The following is a 12,118-nucleotide window of genomic DNA, read 5'->3' as shown; positions in this document are numbered from 1 at the left end:
TGAAAACTTATCTTCTAATGCTTTTCAGAATTTTATGTGGAAGCTTCTAACATAAACTGACCCTAAAACATTTAAAATTATTATATTTATGGATATGTATATACTCGTGTTTTTTACTCAAAAAGAAAATTATTTCGAATCAAATTTAGATGACAGATAGTTTTTATATTATGTGCACACATACATGTATCCAAAGCAACTTCCTATCATCCATCATCATCATTCTCTGTCTAAGACTTTTGACTACATACATATAATGTTGTAGCTTATATACTTGTCATAAAGGTTTAAAATTAAGCTACTCTATAAACTGTGGGCATCATTCTCTCCTATTTCAACTCAATTATTATCTAAGTCCCTGTTCAATTGCTACATTTGTAGAAAGATGAAATACTAAGAACGTATTTTATGAACATGCTTAATAGTGAAGCATAAATATCTTCTTATATCCAACCATGTGTTCAAAGTGTCTCTGGATAGTACCCCTTTCCTCCATTGAGTCAACTGCAGCAGTCAGCTTGGTGTCATCTGCAAACTTGCTGAGTGTGCACTTGATCCCACTATCTATATAATTGATGAAGATATTAAATAGTGTTTATCTGATGATAAGTCAAAAATATTATGGTTTAGCTTAAACCTCTAAATACATGCTAACGTAATTCACACTATCTTACTTTTACAGTGCTACCTGCACAAAGACCTTTTCTGTGGCTGTAATTTCTGATAATTTTTTAGACCTTTATTGTTGGATCACCAGTCTGAAAATTCAATCCTGTGCATTCTCCTATTTCTTCTTTCCTGGCTTATGTTCACTCTAGCCTCCTTTCTTCAAGCTTTAGATGCTGTGGAATCCTTTTTCTTTCACAAATGAGATTGTTTATATTTCTCCTCTCTGCTGTTTGGGAGCTTATTCCAAACACTGTGAAGGGATTTACCTTGCACTTGCTTCTGAGCTCAGCATTGACCATCAAGAGGAGTTCATGGAACCAGAGACAGGGAATTTGAAAGCAATTATAATCAGGATTTTGAGTCTTGCCAAGATCACAAAGGTTGTTGTGAGTGTTGTAAGACTACAATAAGGTAGGTTGATGTACAATATGGTTATGATCCTGCAAAAAGAAATGCCATACTTGATACAAGTTTCTTCTTTTGATGGGGTCTGGGGAAAGGGCTTTTTCCAGCTGATTTCTTCTTCTATGTTGATATGCTTCAAAAGACAGACATAACTCCCTTTCCTATCCTTCAGCAGCTGCTACCATTCCAAGTAATGTGTGTACAAGTGGAAGTAAAAAACAGAAAAAGATCATAAAGTCAGCTTTGCTCCAGTACTGTGAATGTTACATTATGAACCCTACTCCTTTTGTACCCTTCCTTCCATGTGCTTTAAGCAGTCTGAACATGCTCATGTATAGACTGCAGAGCAGGACTGATGCGAAGGATGGAAAAGAGGAATTGAAAAACAAGGAAGAGAGAAATACCTCCTACTCTAGGAAAACACCACAAACATCCAAATGAATAATGAGCCTTAATGCCTCTTACACACTGTGGAACGGGTAGCACGTGGAACGGGTAGCAAAAGGACATTAATCCACTATTGTTTAGAGTCTCTTTGTTTTGGGTATATGGTCTGGGATGTTTCTATTATTGTGGCTGGTAAATCAGGAAATAAGAAGTAATGAAAATTGTCCAGTAATGGGCAAGTGTCAGGCTGCCTTAACTGTGAGCAGCACTGCCAGCTTCATCTATAATGTATGTGATATTTTACCCAGTAGTACAATGAATGGTTCAACTTTCCTTGAATTATGTGTGAATCAATTACATGAACAACCCTACAGGCTTCTTCCTGAAATGAATATGAAAAATACCCTTTGGGATAGTCCTTGAATTGTGTGTTATCTGAAATATCTTTCTGCCATCAAACCCTTGGTTTAAAATTAAAACAACTCATTGGAAACGAGAGGGGTGCTGGGAGTTGTAATTCAGTTCTATCCTGGGCAGACTGCCACTGAATCAGGGCTTCAGGAAACAGATTACCATCTGAAAGGATGCTCACCTACTTTCCTTTGTATTTCAGTTTTCTTAATCAAAGGTACTGGCTGCCACAACAATAAACACTATATAAATCATCAAATTAATAATAAAGATAGCATTGAGCTCAGGAGGGCTTTCAGAAGACAATTCAACCCAATCAACATATGGTTGATATAGTGAATATGTAACAGGAACTGTGAAGCATTTTCATATATTTTCCAAGTATTTTGAGGAAGAGAAACTGTTCACATAAAATACTCTGATCTTTTGCATTGTATTTAGTCCACAGTTGGTTCATCCCCACTTTTGCATCTTTTGGTCCCAGACTATTCAGTATGTTTGCTTGGGATTTCAAAAAGTAAACATAATTAAAAATATTCCTCCCTCCCCACTCATGTTTGCATTGGTCTTTATCAAATGTGCATTTCAGATACTTCCTGCTGACTGGGTTCAGAAGTCACACTGTCTTGGAAGGATTATCTGTGTAGTGCTTTCAGTCTGATCAGGTGAAAATAATGTCAACAGTCTTATGATAGACATTGCCTTAGATAAATTCTTGAATATTATAACTTCATCGTACCTTTTCAGCACATCATAGCACATTTAGGTTTTGTAATGTTTTTATTAGGGGAAAATTTGATGTAATTTTGTCTTTTGCAATCTACTTTGAGTAATATTTTTTCAGAATTTAAATGTATTTAGTGGTATAAGATAAGTTGTGGGCCTTAGAGATGTGTAGGGTCACAAGTATGTTTGATCCTATCCTTTGATTCACAAAGTGGGACTGGTGCATTTTAAATCCACTTTTTGGATTTTATTTGATTACATTATTTATTTCAGAACTGAAGTTGTTTTGGCATCATCCTTATGAGATTAGGTTATAATCACAAGACAACTCCATGGTCTTGATTTTTGTATTCTAAAGGCAGGTATGAGTGAATATTTGATCAACAGCATAACTGATCAAAAGATGCCAGGATTTTTTTTTCTTTCAGCTCAAGAGATGTTAGCAAGAAAAAATTCTAAAACAGGAATACGTTGTTCTACATTTCCTCCAAATAGAGTGCAATTATTTTAAAACATTTATTATGATATCTACCTATCTATTCTTGCATTCTATTGGCAAGGAAGCAAAGTTTAGATTTTAGAGTATCTTGTTTCCAGTACCCTTGTATTTTAATTTGCTTGATCTGTTTGAGGAAGGTGTCTCACTGGAGCAGCAGGCCTCGTAACTAGCTAGGGCCTCTGCAGGGATTCAGGAGAGGGATTAAAACAATTCAAGTATGGAGATCTATATGAGTACAAAACTGGAGTCTCAAAGACATATTACTCTGTGGCTCTGGTATGCAGATTGTACACAGGATAAGAAAGGATAATGTTGATGGTTTGTCTTAGAGCACGTATAAAGTAAACAATATACTGCTAGTACAAACCAGACAACTGTGGGGGACCATAGAAGTGCAGTCTTGTAGGACAACCTAGGCAACTGTACCCAAAAAATTATTTTTAAGGATCAAAGTTGTTTAGGGTTTGGTAAGTGATAGCCATATATTTAAATTACAAGCTATTGCAGATTAAAATTTAAAAAAATATATAGTTGTCTCCTGAAGAAACTACTTAACCATGGATGAAGCCACATTTTGAAATAATTGGGGTTTTCATGTTTCCATAACAAATTGTCCTTAGAAAACTGAAATAATCCAATGTGAAGCTGGCAAATGGATCAATTGGTGGGATGATGGAGTCCACCTTGAAAAACTAAGACAGAAATTTGGCCAGGATCAACAAGAGAAAACACTGTGAATGCCTCTGACTATTACTGCCAAGAGTATATGTTGCATTATCATTTTCCCTATCACTTCCTGGTCAACTAGGTGAAAAAACAGAACATGATGCTATTGTATATTTAAAGTATCTTTAAACAGAAATGTCATTTATCAATACTGTACATTCAGCCCTTCATCCCAGAGGGAGCAGAACTATTCTTCAAAGCTGTTCATGTCAACTGCACCTCCAGGCAACAATCAAAGGCTTTCCCATATTTCAAAAAGCTTAACATGGGGAGCATTTACACAGCTGTGTGCCCCCATCAACTCAAAAAGTGACTTAATGGTAAAGTATTTGTTTTGAGACTCACTCAGGTCTTATATGCCAGGTAACAGAAAAAGCATGCTTCTGCTGGAAGATTGCTAACTGAAAAGCTTCATTTCACTTAGATGTTGACAGACAGCTTGCAAGGTCTGACCAATGTTGCAGAGTACACATTACAGAGAGCTATGCATCTAAGTTCCTCAGAGCACTGACATAAATTTAAGAAGAAAGTAATTTTATCATACGGAAGAAACAACTTCACTTGGAACATCAGGATCTCTTAAAACTGGCAAGTCATAACAACAAGTTCTCACTTTCGTAGGTGCTGTGAACATGCATGGGGTACGTTCTTTCTCTGTTTTGTCTGTGAAAACAGATGCTCTTTCATTTATACGTAGATATCAAAATGGTTTCTGTTGATTTCATAGTTGACTGCCTAGTTCTTTATGTTTAGTGAAACATGAATATTTTGGTGTTTGCATCATGTGTATGTATTAGGTTACATGAAAATAAAAGATTGTATGTACATGAACCATCTAACCTTGTATGCTACTTCCAGCAGTGGCTATAAGGGGATTGCCAGGAAATAATACAGAAAGTGCACACATATTTGTCCTCCAGTACTCTCCTATGTTCCCTCAAACAGGGTTTTTTTCTGAGCATGTTTTGTTTCATTGAATAGAAGTCAGTGAATCTCTAAGTACTTGCACGGTCTTCCTTTGAACATATATAAACTTTTTCCCTGAGAAGGGGGCTTTTTCAAGGCAATCACCAGAGATCCCTGCCCATATCAGCTGTTCTGTGACAATATGGTAGAGTAAACAGACCCACAGGTCTACCCTGTTGCATAAAAACTTACTCTCTTTTTTAAATTTTAAGCACTGCTCTACCAGCTTTATCTCATGTTACCTAATTCTGGTATGGAAAAGGAGAATGAAAAGATGATTCCAAGCCATCCTTTCCTTGTTTTCATGGGCAACTGCCCTATTTCCCCATGTTCTTTCCTTTCTAGGGTAAAAGTTTCTAGCTTTCCCAGTCCTCCTTCCTTCAGAAGCCATTACAAACTTTTGGTCATCCTTGCAGCCCTTTTTCAAAGCTTTTTATTTTCTATTTTGTCTTTGCTAACACAATGGGACAAGAAGTACACACAGTATCCAGGCTATTGGCCACTCTGTTATTTGTACAGTGGCATCTTTTCTTTCTCCTTCTCTATTCCTCCCATAACAACAGCAACTAATATTTCACTGATGCTGTGAGGAAAGGAAACACAGGTGTTTCAGTTTTATTCTTAAGCTGGTTGATAACTAAACTGTAGTTTCCATGGAGAAAGGTTATATAAAGTTAGCATGCTAACATGTGCCTATACCACTCCATGTATCATTAGTTTATATATATATAAATATTTACAAGTGATTTTACATTGCATCACACTTTTTTATTTAATTAAAATCTCATTCTTACTGGTAGGTCAATAAGAATAGGTATTTATGTTAATGACAATTTCTAATGTTTTATTCCATTTTATAATGACAAATACTTGAATCTCAATGTGAAAAATAGTAACTGTAACACTATCAAATGAAATAGTATAATAAAAATGCTCATCATGGCCTGTATCTCTCTTATGTGACAAGCCTATAAGGAAAAAAGGAACAAGTCCATTATAGTCTTTATTTGCTAGCTGCTAATATAAAATAAAAGATTAATTTAATAAACTGCATTTGCCAACTGTTAGTCCTAACATATCTCTATACTTTCAGCTATAAACTGAAATTTTAGAAATACTTTTGAGAATAATATCAAATTGATATGTTGTTCTTTTTGTATGACGTTGCACAAAAGGTAAAGGAATCTATCATGACCGTAGAGGCAACATATCCATTTTAGAGAAGTTGTGCCTGTATTAGCAAATTTACCAGAAGGTCAAGATCACAGGATTTGGAATAAGTATGGAAACCAAACAAATAATGTGTCTAAAGATGTTTAATGTGTGCAATATGCCTGATGGAATACCTCTCTCCTAGAGTTTCTGGGTAAAGATAGAGAAAAATTATCCTTCTGTCAGTCAAGTGGATATATGTATTTATATTCAAACATTATATCAAACAATTTTAAGTACCTATAGAGGTATTTTGTCAATTAAATAAAAAAAAAGATAAATAGGAAAAATTGAAAATGGTTAGAAGCTGTAAAACTGAAGCATGAAAAAAGGCAAGGCACTAAGAAAGCAGGACAATATCCCAATTATGACTTTTTTTTTTTAATAATACATTTTCTGTCTTGTCACCTTTTGCTAGTGATATTTATAATGGCAGAACTGCATCTGGTTAAAATTACCCACTCTCCTTACCATTATAGAGTTCTAAAATTCAACAGTAAAGTGTAATCTGCTAGAGAATTAGCATTGTCTCCAAAAATGCAGACAGCAGTCTCTGCAAATGAGGCACTAAAATCTAGTAGGAAAAAACCACACGTAAAAGCAAAACACAAATCTAATACAAATCACCCATCTGCCCAGTCCCAGAATAAAATAATTTTAAGTCTTGCATCTGAATAACTATTGTCAACTGTTATACTATATTTTTTAGGTAAACCTCTTAAAAATTCATTGCTGAAAATACACAGAATGTCTCTACCCTATGTATATATTGGTTTGGGGTTATGTGTTTGTTTTTCTAGCTGTTTTCTGACTTTATGACATGGAAGCCAAATAAAAATAGCTAGCGGGAATCATGTTCACATCCCCATTATACAAGATGCAGTGACTGAACAGGTGGGAATGTACCTGTAACAGAATATTTCATTTTTTACAAGTCATACACAGAGAATATTTAATTCAGTCCTACACAAAATATGAATGCCCAAGTAAAATCCAACATCTGGAAAAATATTAAAAATTTTATAGTGCTTTAAGATATGATAGCTGCTTATTTATTCAGGATACCATATGGAATACTACAGCATAGTACACAAGTGATTCAAACATACATCACTTTTCATTTTTTTCTCTTCAAAACCTTATGATATTTATGGCATTCTTTTTTCTTTCTAGAATATATGTTCTGAGTACATGTACACAAATGACACATGTATTGCTAACAGTGAACTTATTTTGTATTTTATAGTGATTGTTGACAAAACCAGCAATAAATCTGTCATAGAATTTACATCATTTCAAAATAAGTTTTCTGTGTTTGGTTGTATTAAATTAACAGGTCATACAGTGTGGCAGTTGAAAATGTTTAATATGTTATTGTTTAAAATCCCTTACTTACTGTTTTGCAGAGTTTAAACCTACCGACATTCTGCAAACATAAGAAATTTACTCCTTTGTGTGTTGAGTGACAGCTCTCAAGTTAAAATAAAAGGGCTGTGCTTCATATGAAAACTGCCAGCTCAGACTGCAAGACAACAGTTTACTAGAAACCTTGAGGGTATTTTTGAATAATTAAATGGATGTAGTCAGTTTTTTACAATAAAAAATCATTACAAGAAACAAAGAAATCAATGGAAAATATTATTTCTTATTTTAAGATCAATAAAGAAGTAATAGAGTTTCAACTTGTCTGTATAAGAAAGGCTTTTTCTAAACTGCATCCACTTGTCCATAGACTTTAGTATCATAAAGAATTTGAAGGACAGTCCATTTCAGGCCATTGCTTAAAACAACAGAATTTCCACAGGTTTTTTTTGGTGGAGTGATAGATTGAGAAATTATTGGCATTTATTGAAAAAGTTACTGTGCAGAGAAGAGAAAGACCTCAAGAAAGAGACTTAACCACCTTTGCTTTCCAACTAAATGTAGAGGACCAACAGAACTTAGTTGATTGCAAAGTTATGAAATTAAGGAACAGAAAAATTATGTCTTTCATATAATTACTTTCTCTGCCAGGGGTCTGTTGGAATGAAAATATTTCTTTTTTATTCCAAATATTAAACTACTTTGAAAAAGGTAGGAAAAACTTAAAAAAAAACAAAAACAAACAAAACAAAACAAAACAAAACAAAAAAAAAAAGAGGAAAGAGACTGCAGTCATCAGCAAGAGTCTCTGAGACTATACTAAAGTTTGGCCATTTACAACTCATTCCACTTCTGAAAATGTCTTCTTCCAGTTTAGTAAATACTCTATGACATTTACTGGAAAAGTAAAAGCAATTCTTCGACTATGTTTGAATTTGTTTTTCATCTACAAACAGGTGTTTCCTATTTTTATTCCTTCCATTTAGTGATGTTTGATCAAAGGCTTAGAGAAGGTTAAAGGGGATTTTTATAGTACAACATTGTAAGGTGTAAACCAGTTTTCTGTCTCACTTTTACCTGCACACTGGTAACAACTTCAATTGGTTTTGTACTACATTTTGTAAATCTCTCGACAGTTTTAAATATCTGCAGCTGGCTAGATTAAGAAATTAAGATAGGACTCTAGGCATTACATTGGCAATGCAAGCACTGAACTTATCCTAGTATGGTAAACTTTAAAAAAACCCAGTATGCTATGAAACTTGTGCAATGCCTTAGATTTATAATTTTAAATACATTCTCTAGACAGGTCAGACACAATCAGAGAAAAAAATGAGAAGCATCTGTTTTTCACCCTACGTCTTGCCAGGTTTGGCAAACAAAAACAGTTTAAATGAGCAATTAAATTTATAGATTTTTGGTGGGTAATCCCAGCAATCTAAAGATTTGTTTCCTGAAATTCTCTCAAATGGGAGTCCTACCAGACATGGTACATTAGGCACTGTTTGGGATTTTTCTGGTACAATCTTGTTGAAGGACAAAGTAAATTATTAGATAGTGGGGAAAATTAGGCATTGTTAGAAATTCAGTTTTCTATGAAGGGCAATAGAGAGAGAATTTTTATTTTCACTTGTTTTGAAGAAGGGAAAACTTTCCTTTTTTATTCATAATTGTAATAAAATAGACTGTCTCATACTGTGAATGTGCTGAAAGACAAACCAGTGGTGAAGACCAGATTGGATGAGCAGAGAGCTATGGTTGGAACTCAGAAAAAAAAAGAGAGTCTGTGATTTTGGAAGTAGGGAAGGCAACTCAGGAGGACTACAAGGATGTAGTCTACCTGGTCTAGTTGAAGGTGTCCCTGCCCACACTTGGTGGTGTTAGCTTTGTGTTTGAACTTGATGATCTGAAAAGTCTTTTTCATTATACTGCTAATAAAAGGTCTAACAATCTTATGAAACAAAGAGAGGAAATTATAATAGAACCATAGACATTCGGACTTGAAGATACCATTATAAGTCATCTATTCCTACCTCTGACTTACAGTAGGACTATTGTCAGTGCTGGATTCAGGTCATAGCTTTGTCTATACAAACCTTGAAAGTGTTCAAAAGGAACTCTATTGTGTCTCTGAAATTGTTTTCCGAATGCTCAGCTTGAACCTTCCTGCTCACAGTCTGTGATTTTTAGCCCTTCTGTCATTGTTCAAATAGAAATAACCTCCATTATCTTTGTAACATAGTTGTATGTTGTTACATGGGCTCACTCTGCCTCAACCACAGTTTTGCAGTCCCCCCTACGGAGTTTCATGATGCTTCTGTGCATTCAGCCCTCAAGTGTATCAACTCTGGATTAAAATTGTGCTATGCAGTGTGTCACCTCTCTTCTCAGACCCAGCTTTGTACTGTATGCAGATTCATGGAATAGACACTTGGAGCTGTTACCAAGATTGCTGAGAAGCATTTTGACCGGTATCAATATCTGAGGTGTTCCACTCTACCAGTCATCAGCTAGATGTCAAGCCGCTGGTTACTGCCCTGTGAGCCTAACAGTCCATCTAATTTTAAGCTCACCTAATATTCTGGTCATCTAGCCTAGATTTTCTCATATTCCAAATGAGAATGTTTTGGCATATAGTGTCAAAAATCTTACTAAAGTCAAAATATATTAAATCCCCTCACTGTCCCCTCATTGGTAGATCTACACTTTTCATCACAGACTACAGACCAGTTGGTCAAGCAATGTTTACTCTTCATAATTATTTGCTAAGTGCCCCTAATTAACTTTCTGTCCTTTATTTGTTTGGAAATGATCTCCAAGAGGTCATGCCCATGACCTTTCCAGGGACAGAGATGAAGTTGATTGCCCTATGGTGCCACAGTCTACTTTCCCACATTTTTGTCTTAAAGGTAGACATAACATTAATCTTTTTCCTAGTTACTAAATCACTCAAGGCCACTGAAACCTTTAATACTATGTTGTTTTAAGTACTACAACAGCCATTATACTTTCCTGACAAATTTGCAATTTTTTAATTTACTATGGGTGGCTGACCACTGATACCAAACAATAGAGAAGTACCTGTTTCATTCAATAGAGAATTACCTGTTTTCATTGATTCATTTACATTGAAACAGTTAGGAAACTTCAGGTACACATTTTTCAAATATCAACAATCTTTGCAAAACACAGTAGCAACATCCCTTATATGCCAGCAAGTAATTAATTTTTTTATAACAGCTGCACAGTTCATCTACCTGTGTCCTATTCTAAGTGGACAGCAAATGAAGGCAATCCTGATGATGATAATACTGTGCCTCTTAATGGAAAGGTGTATTTGGTCAGTTACTGTTTTCTTTGGATTCATGGATAATACTCCCTATAAGTTCTCATAAAAGGATCCATTGTGTTATTCTGAAGTCTTACAGCCACTGCTCATTTTGCCAGGTTTTGGGTGGTGTTGTTTTGGTTTATGATTTTATTTGTTTATCTGGGCTGGTTGGTTTTGTTAGTGTTTTTTTGGTGGATTTTTTTCATTTAACTGATACTTATTTCATGAAAATTTAAACAAATTTGTACAGAATGAGGCTGCTCCAAGGCATTCTTCCAGAAGAAGTTATTTAGTCTTGCTGTCTCTTTCTTGTTCACCTTCTGAGTCTTCTCCAGGCTGTCTCCAACAGCTAGTATGTGTAACAAGACAGATGTTGTAGAACCTAGAAAGGTTTAATTTCCCACACTATAAAACCCAACTGGATCATCACTAAATATCTGTATAGGTGCTTTATCTGGGTAGAATAGTAAAATCACTAATATGAATTTTGTCTTGTAGTTTGGTCACAAGTGTAGCCACACCTACAGTGAAATGTCAATCCGTAGAAGAGGTCAAATAATAACATCATATCACCTTAGTTGATTCATTCATGGCTAGGCTTCACGAACGAAGATTTAGGAACCTTAGTTGATTATTGCTGTTGTAATTGTTATACAGTCAAACTGAGACAAATGGAATAGTCTGTGTAATGTTTTAGTGTCTCCCAGTTTACATTCTCCTCCCTGAATTTATTCTTTAGAGCTGTGTGAATAGAATACAATATACCAAGTATATATATATATAAATTACTTGCTGCTACCTTCTCTTTTTCCTATTTGGTTGATGTACAGTGCAGAAACAAAAGACCTAAAAGTAAAAATCAATGCTTCCTAATTTTGAGGGCTTTTTGGTTAGTAAATTGAGTATGTCACTGACTGCTACAGAACAATAGACACCTTTGGGATAGGATCTAAATAGCTTCCCAGATTGTGTTCTCCATAATGGAACTTGTGTTGAAGATGACAATACCCAGTAAAATCTGTTGTTCTGAGTATTATTCTGACAGTTCATTTGGTTTTGCTTCAAGCCTCTGGATAGTTTATGAGAAGCAATGACAGAATCTGCAGTGATGACATGATTTTTCACTTTGTTTTGAGGGGAATGCTGAGTTTTTCTACCTAAAACAACAAATAAAAAAAAAAAATTAAAAAAATAAATCAATGATAATGACATAGGCAGACTTCTCAATTGCCTCATAGTGGTAAGTGTGCAAACTGAGAAACTGAAGTAAAAGAAAGACAAGCCCAGACCACTAATAAGATAAGTGTGTAAAGGGATGCTACCAGTATGAGTCCTTTCAGAGGCCTGAAGCAGCATGTGTGGTGCACATTGCTGAGATTATTCAGAAATTGAGAGCAAAGATGAATGCATGACCTGCTTTCAAA

General features: G+C 35.0%; 1 protein-coding gene across 1 annotated transcript in view; it reads left to right on the top strand.

Moving 5' to 3' along the window:
- Positions 1-12,118, top strand: part of EYS (eyes shut homolog) — an 853,574-nt gene that overhangs the window by 432,168 nt on the left and 409,288 nt on the right. The window lies entirely within an intron of this gene.

The sequence above is a fragment of the Corapipo altera genome, unplaced genomic scaffold, assembly GCF_003945725.1.
Source record: "Corapipo altera isolate COAL_440 unplaced genomic scaffold, ASM394572v1 2, whole genome shotgun sequence".
In the NCBI taxonomy this organism is placed as follows: Eukaryota; Metazoa; Chordata; class Aves; order Passeriformes; family Pipridae; genus Corapipo; species Corapipo altera.
Note: the sequence above shows the minus strand (reverse complement) of the source record. Positions and strands in the feature narration are given on the sequence as shown.